The sequence below is a fragment of the Halichoerus grypus genome, chromosome 5 (assembly GCF_964656455.1).
Source record: "Halichoerus grypus chromosome 5, mHalGry1.hap1.1, whole genome shotgun sequence".
Taxonomy (NCBI): Eukaryota; Metazoa; Chordata; class Mammalia; order Carnivora; family Phocidae; genus Halichoerus; species Halichoerus grypus.
In genome coordinates this window covers 54,198,496-54,208,886 of record NC_135716.1, presented here as the reverse complement: position 1 = coordinate 54,208,886, position 10,391 = coordinate 54,198,496, and the positions used below count along the sequence as shown (strand labels likewise).

General features: G+C 36.6%; 1 long non-coding RNA gene across 2 annotated transcripts in view; it reads right to left on the bottom strand.

Annotated features, from left to right (window-relative positions):
• Positions 1-10,391, bottom strand: part of LOC118547441 (uncharacterized) — a 110,457-nt gene that overhangs the window by 68,844 nt on the left and 31,222 nt on the right. The window contains exon 3 of one of the 2 annotated variants that reach the window (XR_013447832.1): positions 7,802-8,046. The exons of the other annotated variant lie outside the window; for it this stretch is intronic. This is a non-coding gene — a long non-coding RNA (uncharacterized LOC118547441). Of the gene's footprint in view, positions 1-7,801; positions 8,047-10,391 lie in introns of those variants that run through there. 2 annotated transcript variants of the gene reach the window in all.

Genomic DNA, 10,391 nt, shown 5'->3' with positions numbered 1-10,391 from the left:
CCCACGCTCCATCAACTACACCAGAGCTGTCCAATAGAACAACTTTACATGCCAAACATGCATTTTTACATTTTCTAGTAGCCACGTCAAAATAAGAAAGCAGTAAATAACCCAACATATCGAAAAGATTGACAATATATAATCAATATAAAAATTAATAACATATTCTCTTTTTGGTACCAATTCTTCAAAATCCAGTGTCTGTTTTATACTGATATCTCAATTCAGGCTACCTACATTTCAAATGGTCTGGCTACCATTTGGCACATCCATACCAAAGGGCACATATCATAGGGCACAAACTATATGCCTTATTCTGTTTTCCAAGAATTAAGCAGAGAAGGGATTCACTTTTGGGGCAAGGGGGTGTAGAGTGTGCATGTTTCGGTTTACCTCTTTCTCAGTGATTCTCAACTTTGGCTTCCTGTTAGAATCACCAGGAAATTTTAATCATATTAAGAACTTGGCCTCTTTTCTATGGATTTTGGTTTTATTGCAGGGTACGGCATCAACTATTTTTTAACTTTGTTGAAGTATAATAAATATTAAAAAGTGCTCATAAGTGTGCGGTTTTATGTATTTCCATAAAATGAACACACGCAGGTAACCATCATCCAGATCAAAGATCTAGATATTCCAATATCCTAGAAGTCCTCATCAGGTTCTCTTCTAGTCACCACCCCTGCAAAGGGCTACATCCCCTGAGACTGATAAAATGGTGAATCTCCATCTGTTCTTACAGAGCAGGCCCTGGAGTTCAGCCCAAAACTGTCACCGAATACATTAATGCTCACTGCAGGTTGCTCTTCTGCAGGGTCCTATGCTCAGGTTTCTCAGGTCAATTTGTAGCCCCAGAAACAATAAACTCTATGCCAACCCATCTGTCTTCTAGAGGATCTCTACCCAAGGAAACACAGGTCCTTCAAACTACTATATCCCCTGGTCCACGCAGGTCCAATCTCCACTCAGTCTTGAACCACTGGCTCTGTCTTCATTCAGCCCTTCTTAGTTGCATGATCCCAAAGATTTGGACTTCTTCCCTCCTTCCTGCACAATCCACCTATTTTCTCACCCGAGTTTTACCTCCCTCATTAGCAACAGATCACATGGACAACAGTTTTGTGAAGCCAGTAATAGAGATTTCAATTTCCTGCTGAACAGGCTTTAATGTAAGTCCCAAGTTAATGCCCTTTTCCTTTGTACTTAATTGCCCAACCTTCTGCTCCAGGCCTTCTCATTACCACACAGAGCCTCTGGTCTTATAAATTCAATTCTTTGGAACATTTTTTTCCTCTCTGCTGGTCTTTTACCTGCCCCAGATCCAAGTGATTTAAAGTGCATTTCTAAGAAAAGTTAAGCTGTGTCTGCAACAGGTGTTCCCTCATGGGCTTAATCAGAAACACACACACACACACACACACACGCACACACAATTAAAACATTTCCTAACTCAAGCCAACCTGAGCAAATATAAAAGTGGATTGAATCTGTGAATTCCATGCTACAGTAAGTCCTAAGTAAACAACTTAAAGCATTAAATATCCAGCAATATTCAGCCTGCCATTTGTCAGAATTACAATTGCTTCACAGTATTGTTTTTTTTTTCCCCTGCTCTCAGAACACTGCCTTGCTGTACTTCCAGCCCATACAAGAATATTTTGAATGAGTCTGACTTGCAAAGACAGCATTTGCAGCTGAAAATAGCAAAACATGACCATCTGTTCTCTCCCTTCATGGTTCAATCTGACAACATCCTAACACAGTTGTCTTCTTCCTTGACTCCATTCTTCTCGGCCCACTTGCCTCATTCCAAGAGTTTCCCATTTGAACTTCTTCACTTTCACTGTGTTTCCATGTTCCTCTCCTCCTGCTCACATACCACTACTTTCCTCCATTTTATTGCTTCATAATTCTTACAACCCTCAAGAATACTCAATCAATTGCTTTCCAGTCTCCATCCTCTCAAATCCAGCTTTCTCCCTTAAGCCCTCTGCCTCACACTTTCTGCACTCTACTCAGCCCTACCTAACTTTATATGGGAAAAAGAGAAAAAGGAAAGAAGTTCCATATCGAGGCTTCTAAGATCAATCTGAAGTGTGCTGGAAATATGGAAATAAACCCTAGGTATTGGGGAGGAAGAGAAGCATAAGAAAAAATGAAGGGGAAAAAGGCATAACACTGGCGGCAAGGGCAATTTTCACCTCTATTACTATAGATTTCCACTAAGCCATTTATCAACTCTAGGAGAGGGGGTAGAGGATACCCAGTGCCACCAACTGCCACCAGTACAAGTTTTGCACAAATTTGCCAAATATCAGAGAGACACCTTAATTTTTCATCTGTCCATTCACTGAAACACCAAATGATTGATAATTTTAGGAAACACTTGGAAAATATATTTAGGAGAAACTGAATTTAATAAAATTGTCTCCAAATCAAGATTCCTTACTAATTCAATGTATGATTGCTCCCAATTTACTCAACTATGCTGGGTATCAGTTTCTTGTCTGTAAAAGGAAATAATAATAGCATCTCTTAGGAACTGTGAATAATATTAAGAAGAATGTTAAAAGGTTCAAGGTTGAGATTAGGGGCACCTGGGTGGCTCAGTCAGTTAAGCATCTGCCTTTGGCTCAGGTCATGATCCCAGGGTACTGGAATCGAGCCCTCCATCGTGCTCCCTGCTCAGCGGGAAGCCTGCTTCCCCCTCTCCCACTCCCCCTGCTTGTGTTCCCCTTCTCGCTATCTCTCTGTCAAATAAATAAATAAAATCTAAAAAAAAAAAAAGGTTGAGATTAGTTAATACACATAAAGTACTGAGAACAGTGCTGGGCACTTAGTATAGATGTTAGCTATTAATGTTATTGTTGGGTTGTTATATGAGATATGCAGTCTTAGATTACTCAGAGAGCATAGTCAAATGGCTTTTACCTCTTTTTTTCTTTAAAGATTTTATTTATTTACTTATAGAGAAAGAGGGAGCGAGAGCACACTCAAGCTGGGGTGGGAAAGGGACAAGCAGACTGCGCTGAGCACGGAGCCTGATGTGGGACTCAATCTCACGACCCTGAGATCATGACCTGAGCCAAAATCAAGAGTCGGATGCTTAACCAACTAAGCCACCCAGGCACCCCCTTTAACCTCTAAATGAGTAGTGCCACCTAATGGCACAGAGGTTTAACTTATTCATTTATTGAACAAATATGAATGAGTTCCTTCTATTTGGCAGGTACTTTCAGGATGATAACTAAACAATGATTAGGAATCTCCATAGGAAACAACCATAGGAATGATCTCCAGCCATGTAAAGCTCACAGACTGGTAAAGCCCGGCTTAGTTGGATCCTAGCAATGAAATACTTAGAGCATTTCCTCTAGTCTATTGTAGGAAAGCCAAATTGTGAAGAGCAAAATTCCCATCAAGAGGAAAGAGAGACAGGGAAACTACTTCAGGACTGTCTTAGGGTCAATTCAAGTTCATCTCTGATTTTTTCTTACAACTGTTACCTTTGCATTTTCACAATGTCAATAAATAGTAGGAGACATAAGTTCTCATAATAAAATAAAATGCAAAGCCATGAGGGATTGGCACCAGGACGGGGGGAGGGGGGGACCACTGGACAGGCTTAGTCATTTGATGATACTGATTTCCTCTGTTATCTCTTACTGGCACCTCTGAGAGCTGTTTTCTTTTTAGGCTTCTGATTCAAGGACAGACAAAAGCCCATTCTCTTTGTTCCCCTTGATAAAATTGAGATTAGGCAGTCTGGTAAACACCAAAGAGACCAAAGAGAGGAAAAACAGAAGGTATAGATTGATTGGCTTACTAAAGGAAGGTTTCTCATTTTTAATCTAGTTAACTTTAGTCCAGGATATCTCAAGCTTTTCCCATTATTCATGAGATCCTTTAAAGGGTAATGAGACACTGTCCAGAAAATTCTCCCTTTTCATCTATAGACACTTTCTCCTATCCCACTTCCTATACTAAGAGATTCCTCTTCTACTAGTTAGATAGGTCATGAAAGTTATTTTTAAATAAGTGTCTATATCCACCATATAGTTATAATTACATGATTGATTTAACACTCACACATTATTCATACATACTAAAGTATTTTCTTATTGACCAATAAAGAAAAAAAGGTCCCAAAGCCCTCATAATCTCAACCAGTATATAAGGGGTTATGAAGCTTATCAGTCTATTTACTCAATCAGAAAAGCAGACTTTTAAAATTTTATTGCTATAAATAATAATTTTAAAATAAAAAGCATTTTCCTCTTAATACTAAGCAAATTCTATGTAATAGATATTCTGGTTAATCATATATTTACTATAATGGTTCTTGAATAAATATTTTTGTGTTAAGGCACATTTCTCTATCAGATAGGAAAACCAAGTTATTTAGCAATAGTTAAACCAGTCTTTTCTTGTACATATCTCAAGTGAAAAATAAAAATATACCTTTATACTTTTCTATGTTTCTACATTTTTCTTTTCTTTTTTTTTTTTAAAGATTTTATTTATTTGAGAGAGAGAGAATGAGAGAGAACACATGAGAGGGGATAGGGTCAGAGGGCAAAGCAGACTCCCTGCCGAGCAGGGAGCCCGATGCGGGACTCGATTCTGGGACTCCAGGATCATGACCTGAGCCGAAGGCAGTCGCTTAACCAACTGAGCCACCCAGGCGCCCTCTACATTTTTCTATACTTCTATTTTCTACTTTGTATTTCTGTAAATATCTATAAATAATAAGTAATAGATATCTGCCTCCTGATGGCCATACACAGTCCTAAAAGCAAAAAATACCCTATGTCTCTTAAAACAGCGATTTTGTTTCAGAATTTTTTTTTAGAAAGCTGTTCACTCTGGAAAACAATGGTGGGTCAGCTTGGTACCAAGAAGGGGAAAAGCAGAAATGGCAGCCAACATCAGTGCTTTCCAAGGACACTGTAGAACCCAACAGTTCCCTTGTAGACTCAATTGGCTTGTAAGCCATAAATATATGCACATAAACTCCAAAGAGTCCTCATTAAAACCAGTTGTGATAAAATTAAAAAGTTTAGCTGGTAATTCTAATATGTTTATTACAAATATCTTCCCTTAAGCCTCAAGGTCCTAAGGTTACAGTGCAATATGCCTTTATTACCTTTAGCCAAACAGAATATTCTTTTTTTTAATTTTATTTTATTGTTATGTTAATCACCATACATTACATCATTAGTTTTTGATGTAGCGTTCCATGATTCATTGTTTGCGTATAACACCCAGTGCTCCATTCAGTACGTGCCCTCTTTAATACCCATCACCAGGCTAACCCATCCCCCCACCTCCCTCCCCTCTAGAGCTCTCAGTTTGTTTCTCAGAGTCCATAGTCTCTCATGGTTCGTCTCCCCCTCCGATTCCTCCCCCCCATCATTTTTCCCTTCCTGCTATCTTCTTTTTTTTTAATTTTATTATGTTATGCTAATCACCATACATGACATCATTAGTTTTTGATGTAGTGTTCCATGATTCATTGTTTGTGTATAACACCCAGTGCTCCATTCAGTACGTGCCCTCTTTAATACCCATCACCAGGCTAACCCATCCCCCCAACCCCCTCCCCTCTAGAACCCTCAGTTTGTTTCTCAGAGTCCATAGTCTCTCATGGTTCATCTCCCCCTCTGATTTCCCCCCCTTCATTTTTCCCTTCCTGCTATCTTCTTCTTTTTTTTTAACATATAATGTATTATTTGTTTCAGAGGTACAGGTCTGCGATTCAACAGTCTTACACAATTCACAGCACTCACCATAGCACATACACTCCCCAATGTCTATCACCCAGCCACCCCATCCCTCCCACCCCCTACCACTCCAGCAACCCTCAGTTTGTTTCCTGAGATTAAGAATTCCTCATATCAGTGAGATCATAATGATACATGTCTTTCTCTGATTGACTTATTTCACTTAGCATAATACCTTCTAGTTCCATCCACATCGATGCAAATGGCAAGATTTTGGGTTTTTTGATGGCTGCATAATATTCCATTGTGTGTATGTATATATATATATATATATATATATATATATATATATATATATATATATGTATGTATACATATATATGCACTTGTATATATATGTGTGTGTATATATATATATACTTGTATATATATATATACTACATCTTCTTTATCCATTCATCTGTTGATGGACATCTGGGCTCTTTCCATAGTTTGGCTATTGTGGACATTGCTGCTATAAACATTGGGGTGCATGTGCCCCTTTGTATCACTACATTTGTATCTTTGGGGTAAATACCCAGTAGTGCAATTGCTGGGTCGTATGGTAGCTCTATTTTCAACTTTTTGAGGAACCTCCATATTGTTTTCCAGAGTGGCTGCACCAGCTTGCATTCCCACCAACAGTGTAGGAGGTTTCCCCTTTCTCTGCATCCTCGCCAACATCTGTTGTTTCCTGACTTGTTCATTTTAGCCATTCTGACTGGTGTGAGGTGATATCTCATTGAGGTTTTGATTTGGATTTCCCTGATGCCGAGCAATGTTGAGCACGTTTTCATGTGTCTGTTGGCCATTTGGATGTCTTCTTTGGAAAAATGTCTGTTCGTGTCCTCTGCCCATTTCTTGATTGGATTATTTGTTCTTTGGGTGTTGAGTTTGATAAGTTCTTTATAGATTTTAGATACTAGCCCTTTATCTGATATGTCATTTGCAAATATCTTCTCCCATTCTGTTGGTTGTCTTTTGGTTTTGTTGACTGTTTCCTTTGCTCTGCAAAAGCTTTTTATCTTGATGAAGTCCCAATAGGTCATTTTTGCCCTTGCTTCCCTTGCCTTTGGCGATGTTTCTAGGAAGAAGTTGCTGTGGCTGAGGTCGAAGAGGTTGCTGCCTGTGTTCTCCTCTAGGATTTTGATGGACTCCTGTCCCACATTTAGGTCTTTCATCCATTTTGAGTCTACTTTTGTGTGTGGTGTAGGGAGATGGTCCAGTTTCATTCTTCTGCATGTGGCTGTCCAATTTTCCCAACACCATTTGTTGAAGAGACTGTCTTTTTTCCATTGGACATTCTTTCCTGCTTTGTCGAAGATTAGTTGACCATAGAGTTGAGGGTCCATTTCTGGGCTCTCTATTCCAAACAGAACATTCTTCATAATATTTATTACCTCCTGATACACCTCCTGATGTAAGGTCTCTTGTGTCAATCTGATATGGCCATAGAAATATATGCTTCTTTGTTTAGGTACCTTTACTTGGCAATAGAATAAAACCTTTTGGGAAGTATCAAACATGCTTTGACAGGAACATAGAATTGCTTACTAAAACCATATATCAGAAATGCAGGTTTTGTCAAAATAATAATTTACTAAGGCAATTTTTAAAACTATGATTTATCAAAATCTGAGTCAGTTTCCAAAGGGTTAACTCAGTAGAAATAATAGTAAAATATGTTATATGTCATGTCACTAATAAATATTTAACTTAAGCACTTATAAGCTTATGATACAGAATAATTTTTGAAAAGAAGTCCCATGTTTCAACAGACAATCTTAGTGACTAAGATTAATTTGATAAAATCTGTAATTTTGAGATTGTTAGATGAATTAACTCAAGACTAAGTACTTAGAAGACTTTTGATTGTAATATGAGGATTTAGGTGGGAAAGTGATACAGAAAATATTTATGAGTTATTCCACATATCTCACAATGTTCCTTTGATTAGTGTTGTTCTGCAGAAGGGAAAAGATTGAATATATATTATTTTAATGCAACTAATAAACATAATAAAGTTAACTGAACCAAAATCACTGAACTTTTTTTACTATTGTTTGAGAATATAAGAGCTGTATTATCATAGAAAAATGCCCGCTTAAATAATTAAAGAAATAGGGGCGCCTGGGTGGCTCAGTCGTTAAGCGTCTGCCTTCGGCTCAGGTCATGATCCCAGGGTCCTGGGATCGAGCCCCGCATTGGGCTCCCTGCTCCGCGGGAAGCCTGCTTCTCCCTCTCCCACTCCTGCTGCTTCTGTTCCCTCTCTCGCTGTGTCTCTCTGTCAAATAAATAAATAAAATCTTTAAAAAAAAAATTGAAGAAATAATGAATTTATTAAAAGAAATAATATATTTGACTACCAAGGACAAACATTCATTTGTTCATGACATGGAAAGGGGAAAGCAAAAGAATAACTTTACCAAGGAGAAACCTGACAAAAATAACTGAAATTAACCTTCAAAGAGGAAAGGGAAATAAAGACTTTCTCACACAAATAAAAATGGGGTAATTTGTTGCCATAGACATGTCTTGCAAGAAATGTTAAAAGTTCTTTAGAGAGAAGGAAAATGATAAAGATCAGAAACTGGGATCTACACAAAGAAAGAAAGAGCATCAAAGAAGGAATAAGTGAAGGTAAAATAAAAACTTTATTTTTCTTATTCTTTTTTTTTTGAAGACTTATTTATTTGAGAGAGAGAGGGAAAGAGAGAGAGAGAGTGAGCACCTAAGTGGGAGGAGGGGCAGAAGGAGAGAGAGAATCCTCAAGCAGATTCCTGCCAAGCATGGAGCCTGAGGCAGAGCTCCATCCCAGGGACTGAGCCACCTAAGGGCCCTTATTTTTCTTATTTTTAATCAATCTAACAGATAACATCCTGTTTAAAATCCTGTTTAAAATAAAAAATAGCAACAATGTATTTGATTTGGCAACAATGATACAAGGGACAAGAAAGAGGAATTAGAATTATTTGTTATAATATACTCACACTCCCCAGGAAGTGACATAGTGTTATTTTAAAGTGGACTTGGATTAGTTGTAAATGTATATTGCAAACTCTAGGCCAACCACTAAAAAAGGTAAAAAGAGAAAAAAAAAATGAAGAAGAAACTGATATGCCAAGAAAGGAGTAAATGGAATCAGATGAAAAGGTCAATTAAAAACAACAAAAGGCGGGGTGCCTGGGTGGCTCAGTCGTTAGGCGTCTGCCTTCAGCTCAGGTCGTGATCACAGGGTCCTGGGATCAAGCCCCGCATTGGGCTCCCTGCTCCACGGGAAGCCTGCTTCCCCTCTCACACTCCCCCTGCTGGTGTTCCCTCTCTCGCTGTCTCTCTGTCAAATAAATAAAATCTTTAAAAAAAAAAAAACAACAACAAAAGGCAGAAAAAGTGTGGAAGACAAAATAGAAACGGAGAATAAGGGCAAGAAATAGAAAACAGTAATAATAGTTATTAATTCAATTAAATCAATTATCACTTTGGATGTTAATGCTCTAAATGGACCAAATAATAGAGATTTTCAGAGTAAATCAAGAATAAAGACCCAAATATTTGTTGTTATAAGAAACCCACATTACATATAAAGACATATATAGCTTAAAAGTAAATGAATGGAGAAAAATATACCATACTAACACTAATCAAAAGAAAGCAGAAATACAGTTGACCCTTGAACAATGTGGAGGTTAAGGGCACCGACTGCCCACACAGTCAAAAATCCACATGTAACTTTTAACTCCCCCAAAACTTAACAACTAATAGCCTAGTTGATTGGAAGACTTACCAATAACATAAACAGTCAATTAAAACATACTCAGTATGCTATGTGTATTACATACATATATATTACATGTATACATTATATGTATTATATACACGTATATACACACATATACTTATATATATACTTATATATAATAATATATCACATATATTAATATATAATTAATATAATATATTATATATTATTATATTATAATAATATAATAGATATATAATATGTATTTATATATATCCACATGTAACTTTTAACTCCCCCAAAACTTAACAACTAATAGCCTAGTGTTGATTGGAAGCCTTACCAATAACATAAATAGTCAATTAAAACATATTCAGTATGCTATGTGTATTACATACATATATATTACATGTATTATATACACGTATATACACACATATACTTATATATATAGACTTATATATAATATATCACATATATTAATATATATACACATATATACACACACATATATATACTTATATATAATAATATATCACATATATTAATACATAATTAATATAATATATTATTATATTAATTATAATAATATAATAATATATAATAGATATAAAATATATATTTACATATACACATATATTTTATTCTTACAATAAAGCTAAAGAAAATGTTATTAAAAAAACCATAAAGAGAAAATACATTTACAAACTGTACTGTAAAAAAATCTGTATAAAAGTGGACCTGCACAGTTCAAACCTGTGTTGTTCAAGGGTCAACTGTATTTGTATTAATTTTGGACAGAGCAGATTTCAAATCAAAGAAAGTTATCAGGGATAAAGAAGGGCATTACATAATCATAATGAGATCAATTTTCCAAGAGACCTAAAATT